We start from the raw sequence: 9,892 nt of genomic DNA, 5'->3' as shown, positions 1-9,892 counted from the left end.
GTTCTCATCAATCCGTTGCTGACGTAGAACATTAACGGCAGAGTTGATAATGATGCCACGAAAATGGTAGGATATTTGTCAAACCGGCTTTTATTTTTTTGTGGATCAACGGTTATTTTATGATTTTTTCTTGAGGAACGTTTCGTGACTTATATCCAACGGTTTGTATGATAGAATCATAGTAACTTGTGCCAGTAATTACGTGGAACTAGCCCTCTCTCATACTTATCTCAGATCAAAACAAAATACTTGGAGAAATTCTCTTCTTATATATCATCTACGCACGGTGTAGAATCTTCTACACAGTATACACGTACGAAGAAAAGAATAATTAAAATCTTTAGGCAGGAAAACAAAGTTGCAATCTCGTAATTGTATTGAGTTTAAATATACGCAATTAGTATAAAAAAATTTTTACTATATCAAATTATTCTTATATATTCTATCAAACAACATATCTTATTTAAAAAAAATATAAATTCATATCTTAAGAAGATTTATCTGTAATTATAATAACTAATATTCAACGTGCAGTCGTGCACATTAAAGATAATTTTTGAAAGATCTATAAGGTGAAGTGTCAAAAATACTAACTTTTGCTTTTCTATTAACTTTTTAATGACTCAATTTATCTTCAGATATCTTAAGATAAAATTCGGAAAAAATTAGATAAAACTCCATATATATCATGAATAACTCCAAAGCGCTATAATTCCAAAGTTATTCATTTTTTTAACCACAATACAATAATATATATGGTGAAATATGATATGACGTGTGGTCGTCTAAAGGGAGGACACGTGGAACTCAAGACGGGGATGGTCGAAGACCGAACGCAGTCATTTTGCTTGTCACCGGAAAGAATAACGCTCATAAAGGTGTGTTAAATGCTCTGCGCCCGGTAGCATTTAATAGGGAATATTCTGCAGCATTAAGATCGACGGTCCGTTATAGAGAATTTGGCATTTATACTCACTGTTACGTCTTCATTAATGACCCTCATGATTGACATTAAAGGAGGGCACGATCCTAGGACCTCCTTCCCTAGACATAGCTATAAATAGTGAGCTCAGCTATCATTGTAAGAGACACGAATTTTCTGGCAAAACTTATACTATATTCTATACAAAGCTTAATACAATCTCACTTTCTTGCTTTTTGATCTCATCCTTGTTGTGCCCGAAAATCTTGTTCTCGGAACTGTCATCTCTGTTGTTTCGTCTATATTTCAAGGCTAAGTATTGTACATTTCTTCAATTATTGCATTATTTCAGGATCAAATTAGTTCACTTGTCTAGAAACCACGTATAAATTCAACTGTACCATTTTACGGGTAAACAGTTTGGCGCCATTGTAGGGGGCCTAGACAGCCGTGCAATTAAATTGATCCTTACCTTTTTTACTAACACAATTTGATTATTTTGTCTTAGAAAATTCATAAAAGTGACAGATAACACCGTTAACAACACGCACAACCCTGAAATTCGAGGGGATCAACCTCATTTCGAAGATATAATCAATGACACCCGCAATGAGGGAAATGGCGCCACGCCGATGCATGACAGGCAGAACCCTCGACAGGTTCGAGAGACAACTCCCGATTATGCTGATGAGGAGCATGTCGTGGATTCGGTGAGGATCTTACGAGAGCAATATGCAATTATTCTAGGCCATCTCACACAGCAGGATTAGGTTATGACAGAACTGAAGCAGGCGCTATCGGGGGCCTCGGATAATGCAAACAGACGATATCCAATTTCTCCCGGTGTTCCCGCAAACCAAACAACGTAGAGAGTCGACAACAACACTCCCATGGACGAAGTTGGCTCCAACGGGGCTGGGGAGAGCAGATCCGGTCTCAACAACGAGAGCGACCCGTTCAAGAATGAACTTTTACGGTTTATGAGGTAAGTAAACGCTTGCATGGACCAAATCCTGGGCGCGCCGCCAATATTGAAAGGTCTGGACTCGAAGAAGTATACTCAATTGTTGTACAAGCCGAGCGCGACACCATAACTAAACCCGAAGCGGTTCAAAATGCCTGAAATACCAAAGCATGAGGGGACATCAAACCCACATGGGCATATTACCACCTACACAACGTCGGTAAAAGGAAATGATCTAGCTCCTCACGAAATTGAAATTGTGCTGCTAAAGAAATTTGGAGAAACTCTCACGAAGGGAGCCCTAACGTGGTATTCATTATTACCCGAGCATTTCATAGCCTTTGAGATACTCGCGGATTCTTTCATCAAAGCTAATGCCGGGGACAGAAAAGTATAATCCCGGAAGGCCAACATATAGGATCGCACAGGGAGAATCTGAATTATTATGAGAGTTCGTTACCCGATTCAGAAAGAAAGAATGTTGCTCCCGGCTGTCCCGGGTGAATGGGCAGCTGAAGCATTCACCAAAGGATTGAACCCGAGAAGCTCAGACGCTTCCCCGAAGCTGAAGGAGAGCCTGCTTGAATTCCAAGCAACAACTTGGGTAGATGTCCATAACCGGTACGAGTCAAAGATAAGGATCGAAGATGACCAGGGCGGTTCCACATCATCGGCCAAAGGACGGGAGAAGAGCAGAGAAAAATCAAAGGATGACTATGACGCGGACAGACGGACTTTGAGAGGCCGGTTTTTGCCCTACGAGCGGACTGAAGGCCATGACAGAAACTTTCGGGCAGCAAACAAGTTCATCGCTGACAGATGAACCGATCGTGGTCGAAACAATAGATCACTCCAGGATAAGGAGACGTCGGGGTCTTGGGATCCTTCTTACCCCAAGTTATCGGAATATAACTTCAATGTCAGTATAGTGGAGCTGGTGTAAGCCATGAGAAACATTAAAAATGCATGATTTCCGAGACTTATGAGATCTGATTCCAGCCAAAGAGATCCCAACTTATGGTGCGAGTACCATGGGACGAACGGTCACCGGACAGGGGACTACCGACACATCCGAGAGGAGGTGGCAACACTATTGAAGAACGACCACCTCAAAGAATTCTTGAGTGACCGAGATAAGAACAATTATGGTCGTAACAGAGACAACACGAAACTTCCGAAAGCAGGAGAAGAACCTCAACGCCAAATGATCAATATGATCTTCGGGGGGAATGAGATTAACGGGGTCACCTTTTCAGTAGCAAAGAAAATGAAAGTATCAATAACTCATAGTAAAAGACTCCAGGAAGACGATATCACTTTTACAGAGGACGACCCAGATTGATTATTGTTACCACACAATGATGCACTGGAAATTTCTTTAAATGTGTTAGATTTTAAGATTAAATGTGTTCTGATGGATCCAGGAAGTTCGTCTAATATCATACAATGGAGAGTATTGGAGCAAGCTAAACTCACCGGAAGCATTATCCCGGCAACAAAGCTTCTCGCTGGATTCAAACTTGCGAGCGTGACGACCCGGGGAGAGATTTAGCTGCTCACAAACACTTAAGAGGTAATGAAAACAACTCTCTTCGAAGTAGTAGATGGTGACATGGGATACAACATCATCCTGGGAAGGCCATGGTTACACGAGATGAAAGTTGTACCCTCAATATATCACCAATTGCTAAAGTTTCCAACACTCGAAGGAATCAAGCAGATAAGAGGTGATCAAATCGGCAGCAAGAGAGATGAATGCAATCTCAGTTTCCAGTAGCAAAGGGAAGGAACGCACGGCATAGCAATTACAGGAACCAACACCTACTCCCGAGCTAGAAGGAGTTAGCCCGGAAGCATAGTCGTCAGAATAATATCAGGTGCCAAGATATTTCCAAGTTCCAGAAGAAACGGATGTAACAAAGTCCACGGCGGAGGAACTGGAGCAAGTTGCATTGTTCGAGGAATTCCTAGAGAGAAAATTCCATTGGGGGACAGGACTGTACCCGGAGCTCAGGTCTGGTTTTATTGAATTCCATAAATTTAATGCCGATTGTTTTGCATGGTCGCACGAGGATATGAAAGGTATCCCGGCAGAAATAGTCGTGCACAAGTTGAGTTTGGATCCCAATGTACCTCCGGTAAGGCAAAAGAAATGTCCTATTGCCGAGGCCAGGAATAAATTCGTCAAAGAAGAGGTAACCCGCTTGCTTAAAATCGTTTCGTTCCGAGAGCTAAGATATCCAGATTAGCTAGCCAATGTAGTAGTAGTTCCTAAGAAGAACAATAAATTTCGTATGTGTGTAGACTATAAAGACCTTAATAAGGCATGCCCGAAAGACTCGTTCCTACTGCCAAATATCGATCAAATGATTGATGCCACGGTCGGGCACGAGTTGATGAGCTTCCTCGATGCTTATTTCGGGTACAACCAAATCAAGATGAACCCGGAAGATTAGGAAAAAACTTCATTTATAATGAATTTCGGTACATATTGTTACCCTCTATTGCTCTCAAAATGAACCCGGAAGATCAGGAAAAAACTTTGAGGAATCTGAAGAAGTACTTATCGAGCCCTCCATTGCTCTCAAAACCAAAAGAAGGTGAAACATTGCTAGTCGACCTCGCGGTTTTCAGAAGTTGCGGTAAGTGAGGTTTTAGTCCGGAAGGACGAAGGTACGTAATTTTCCATTTATTACATTAGCAAAATTTTAACGGGAGCAGAAACTCGCTACCCACATTTGGAAAAACTGTCCTTAGCTCTCATAGTCTCCTCTTGGAAGCTGAGGCCTACTTCCAATGTCACCCGATAGCTGTGGTGACTACTTTCCCTTTGCAAAACATCCTCCATAAACCCGAGCTCTCGGGAAGATTGGCTAAATGGGCCGTCGAAATGAGTGAGTTCGATATAGAATACAAACCAAGGACTGCAATTAAGTCGCAAGTCTTGGCTGACTTTGTGGCCGATTTCAGTCCGGAACTGTTGCGTCTAGCAACCAAGGAGGCAGTAATGGTGTCGGAATCGACATTAGGGGTCTGGACCTTATTTACGAACGGAACTTCCAACGTAAAGGGGCCTGGACTCGAAATAGTCTTAATCACGCATTCGGGGGAAACCCTAAGGCAAGCCATCAGAATAATCTCTTTAACTAACAATGAAGCAGAGTATGAAGCTTTGATTGCAGGGCTTGAATTGGCCCGGGGACATGATTCCGAGGTTATCAAAATTAAATGTGACGCGCAGATGGTGGTAAATCAGGTCTACGGAATCTTTGATACCAAAGAAGAACATATGTAACAATTCGTGGTAAAGGTCCAAGCTCTTTTGGCGCGATTCCGGGAGTGGTCAATCACTCACGTCCCGAGGAAGGATAACGCAAGAGCGGATGCATTAGCAAACTTAGGATCATCGATGAAAATAAAGGGATCGAAATCCGGGATGTTAGTACAACTGATGAGCTCAGTCCTGGATACGGATGGTTACTATGAGGTAAACTCGACTAGTCTGGTCTAGGACTGGAGAAATAAAATAATCAACTATCTCGAGCACGGGAAGTTGCCCGAAGACCCCAAAGCATCACGGGCGTTACGCGCCAAAGCTGCACAATATAGCTTCAAGAGAGGCCAATTGTATAGAAAATCCTTCCAAGGCCCGCTGGCCTGATGCTTATGAGCATCAGAAGCTAATTATGTCATAAGATAAGTCCACGAAGGGATATGCGGCAATCACTCGGGCGTAGATTCTTTGGTGCTGAAGTTGGTACGGACATGATATTACTGGCCTCGCGCCAAAGACTTCGTACGAAAATGTGATAAGTGTCAACGCTACGCACCACTAGTACACCAACAGGCATAACCCTTACATTCGATTCTGTCCTCATGGTCGTTCATGAAATGAGGGATGGACATCGTCGGACCGCTGCCACCGGCTCCCGGAAAGGTAAGGTTTCTTTTAATTTTGACTGACTATTTTTCTAAATGGGTGGAGACAGGTCCTTATCAGAAGATCGGAGAACGCGAAATGGTCGATTTTCTATGGGAAAACATAATTTGCAGATTCGGAATACCAAAAGAAATAGCATGTAACAATGGGCCATAGTTTATCGGTGCAAAAGTTACAAAGTTCCTCGAAGATTTGAAGATAAAGAGGATCACATCTTCTCCTTATCATCCGAGCGCAAACGGTCAAGCGGAGTCAACAAACAAAGTGATTATTCAAAACCTCAAGAAAAGACTGGAAGCGGCAAAAGGTAAATGGCCCGAAGAATTGCCTGGAGTTCTTTGGGCCAACCGAACAACGGCCAAATCGAGTACATGAGAAACTCTTTTTTTCTCTTGTGTACAGTGTTGAAGCCCTAATCTCGGTGGAAGTAAGTGAACCAACTTTGAGATATTTTTGGGTAGATTAAGAATCGAACAACGAAGCGATGTTAATCAACTTGGAACTGCTCGAGGAACGCAGGGACTTGGCGCATGTAAGAATGGTAGCTCAAAAGCAGAGAATGGAGCAATATTATAATTGAAGAGCCAACTTTCGTTATTTCAAAGTAGGAGACTTGGTTCTGAGAAAAGTAACCCAAAACACCCGGGAGCTCAATGCGGGGAAGCTAGGTCCAACGCGGGAAGGTCTCTACCAGATTTCAGCTATCATTTGGAAAGGATCATACGAGTTGGAGAACCAGAATGGAGACAAGTTGCCTAGTAACTGGAACGTGGCACACCTCAAAAGATATTATTGTTGATGAACATTATTCAAGCGGAAAGTATGTGCTGCACTCTTTTTCCCTTCGTTCAGTTTTTGTCCCAATTGGGTTTTTCTGGCAAAGTTTTTAACGAGGCAGCAACAAAGAGCATAATACGAAGACAACAACAATAAGACATTTGATAGCAAGGCAAACAAGCAAGCTTATACTTGGGGACAGTTAGATAATCTTTGGTTCGATAGCAAATTCTCACTGGGAAATTAAGTTTGCTACTGAACAAAGGTTACCCAACCGCTCACGAGCAAAAACCACTAGAGGGTTGTTAGATATTCCTTCGCTCGATAGCATAAATTCCTGAGGGGAAATAAAGTTGTGTTACCAAGTTGAGGATTATCTAGCAATTCATTAGTGGAATCTTCGAAGATACCAGACCTCCAGTGTTCCAATTCGCACTCTTCGCATTCGAACACTAGGGGAGAAATGATATGAGGATACAACAACAATGACTGCCACGTCAACCGGGGAATGAAAATCCGGAAACTAAACTCATCATCGGGATCGGGGACTGCGCAGCCAGTCCCGTAGAAGCAAGTTGTATAAGATAGCCACAAGTAATGGAAATTTCTTTTCAGCATAGCAAATGCTTATGTATTTTTTGAAAATAGAAGGAATAAAATGAAATCCTTTTGTTTTTTTAATCTTGTTTCTTGTTTGAACGATGAATAAACTTTGTCATTTGAAAGTTAAACAAGTACTTCAAATGTTAGTGCCATAATGAACATGAGACGTCCTCTTCAAGAGCACCGTAAACATAAGAGGGCCCTCTCTTATAAAAACCCTCACGTTAAAGGGTTGGTTCCGGAAGAATCTATGCCCCGAATCAAAAATGCCTTCGGGGAAAAATACACCCGAAGCCACGTATGAAAAGGACGCAAAATATAAACTTGCGCAAATACTTATAGAAACCCTCACATAAAAGGGATAATGCTCGGAACCAAAGTGTTTCGAGGAAAACACATTCGAGGCTACACATAGTAAAGCGCGAACACAAAAACGTGCACTGAACTCTGGAGCAAATGCAAAGATTAAAGACTTGCATGGATATTCAAACGAAAGTAAGACTCAAACAATACTTGAGCAAAAATATGTCTTTATTTACAAGAACATGCCAAAACAGTAAAATTTCAAAATGGAAAAAAAGAAAAGAAAAGCTAAACTGCAGCGCCTCCGAAACCAGGAGGAAGAGAAGTGTCCGCATTCCCGGGAGAAGTAGGTGGGTCCTCCAATGGCTCGATGTTTTCCCCAGTTTGGTCTTCAACATCATCACCTTCCAATCCCTCTTCAGTTTCTGAAAACTCTGAACCGGAATCAGAAGAACCAGAAGCATCAGATTGCGCCGGGAGTCCATTTTTAGGAGCTAACTCAAGCCTTCATCAAAGTCGATGATACCAACTTTGGCCTCCTCCAAGGGTTTTTCTTCTCACGTTGTACATGGTGTAAGATTTTTCAACAACGAGGGATGCCGCTCGACGCTTAAGTTCTTTTTTGAGTCGGGTAACCTCGGTAGAAAGGCTTTCCCGAGCGGACCTAGCAGATTTGAGTCTGACGTCAAGGTCGCGGACAGTTGAACTAAAGATCCTATTATGCTCGATAGTTTTCTTGTACTTCTCTTCTAGCTGGGCGTGTTTCGCCCCCACAACAGCAAGCTCTTCAATTTTGGAGTTCAAGGCTGCTTCTAAGTTAGTTACTTTTTTGGCAGTAGCAGCCTCGCGCTTGGTTGCAGCAAGAACAACGTCATGGACTTCAGCCCATTTGGCCTTTGCCACATCAAATCTAACCCTCGGCGGGCCAATTTCTTGGCTAAAGGTTACCACTTCTTGCTCGCTTTGCTGCAAGCGAGCCTCCAAAACAATGACCTTAGTAGCTTTGCTTTCCAGTTCGGAGAGGCGGAGAATAGTTTGGTCTCGTTCCCCCAAAAGTTGATTCCGTTCGGAAGTAAGTTCTTCCTTTTCACGAATCAACCTTTGAAGGCCCTCGGAAGCAAGAAAGTTGGCCTACAAAACAAGAAGAAGTAAAACTTAGAATACATTCATACAAAAGTAGAAGAAGTAATGAAGGAAGAAAAGAACGTACCGCTGCGGCATTCTGCATGGCATTGTTCAACAAGCACTCTCCCGAGAGTGCATTAATCTTTTCCCAGTCTTTTTCTGAAGCCAAAGGCTTCAGAAAATTAGCAAGCTCCACCGGCCAGGATAGCAACTTGCATCCGGTAGAGACCGAAAGAGTAACGTTCCTCCTCCTTTGTGGATCTTCAGAAGGGGCAGCATAATTTTGCCCCAAATTCCCTTGAACTGGGGACTGTGGAAGAGGAACACCTTCTTCATGGTCTGATGCGACCGATGAAGGTGATGTAACAACTGTTGGTGGAAGAGTGGATGAAGATGGAAGTGATGTAGCAGTTGCTGGCGTTGGTGAAGGTGGAGATGAAACTGATGGAGTTGAAGAGTGAGAAGCAGCTGCATCAAAAGCAGTGCTGGCTATTGGATGTTCGCCAACCAAAGACAGCAAGGACCCGGTACTCAGCCCCGTAACACCGGTTACAGCAATTGGGCCTGAAAACGGGAGTTGGCATTTTCTACCAAATTAGATTCTCCTCAATGTGCCGAGACATCCTCTTCAGTTGGTGTAACTATCTCAATAGGTCGAGCATCCTGTTGAGATGATGAGGATCGTCTCCTTTTATGTAGAGAAGCTCCCTCATCACTAGCTTCTTCATCATCATCAATCATCACGGTGTCTATGACTGGCCCGGAAGGAGGACAAGTCGTCATCGCCACCGGAGATGACTCGGGGGCATCAGTCTTTGCCCTCTTATTCTTTTCCCCGGCCGAGGAGGAACGTCTTCTCTTTGGTTGCTTATCCTCCGTCCGGGGACTCCGTAAAGAAGTGTTTGCGCTCAAAATAAGCCCGGAGATACCTGTTCGAGTAAGTGCTTCCTGAAGCAGCCTCGCGGCATCAACAGGATCAGCCAAAACGTCCTCCTCAGGGACAGCAACAGAGCCCGCAGGTAGACCTAATTTCATGAACAAGTCAGAAGGGTTCAACCAAGTTCTCCATATATACAAAAAAAATGAAAGCAAGGTAAATTAAAATTATCATAATTTTTGGCCTTCCACCCGTATTTAAGGGCCAGTTCTTTCCACAAACGAGTTTCAAGCGTCGTGACGTCCAAGATCTTCTGAACCCACCAGTCCAAACTTTCCACCACCGGTGGGATCTATCAAGTTGCTGAAACATGCGACGTGT

This window comes from Nicotiana tabacum, chromosome 17 (genome assembly GCF_000715075.1).
Source record: "Nicotiana tabacum cultivar K326 chromosome 17, ASM71507v2, whole genome shotgun sequence".
NCBI lineage: Eukaryota > Viridiplantae > Streptophyta > Magnoliopsida > Solanales > Solanaceae > Nicotiana > Nicotiana tabacum.
The sequence above is the reverse complement of the archived record's forward strand: the minus strand, read 5'-3'. Positions refer to the sequence as shown.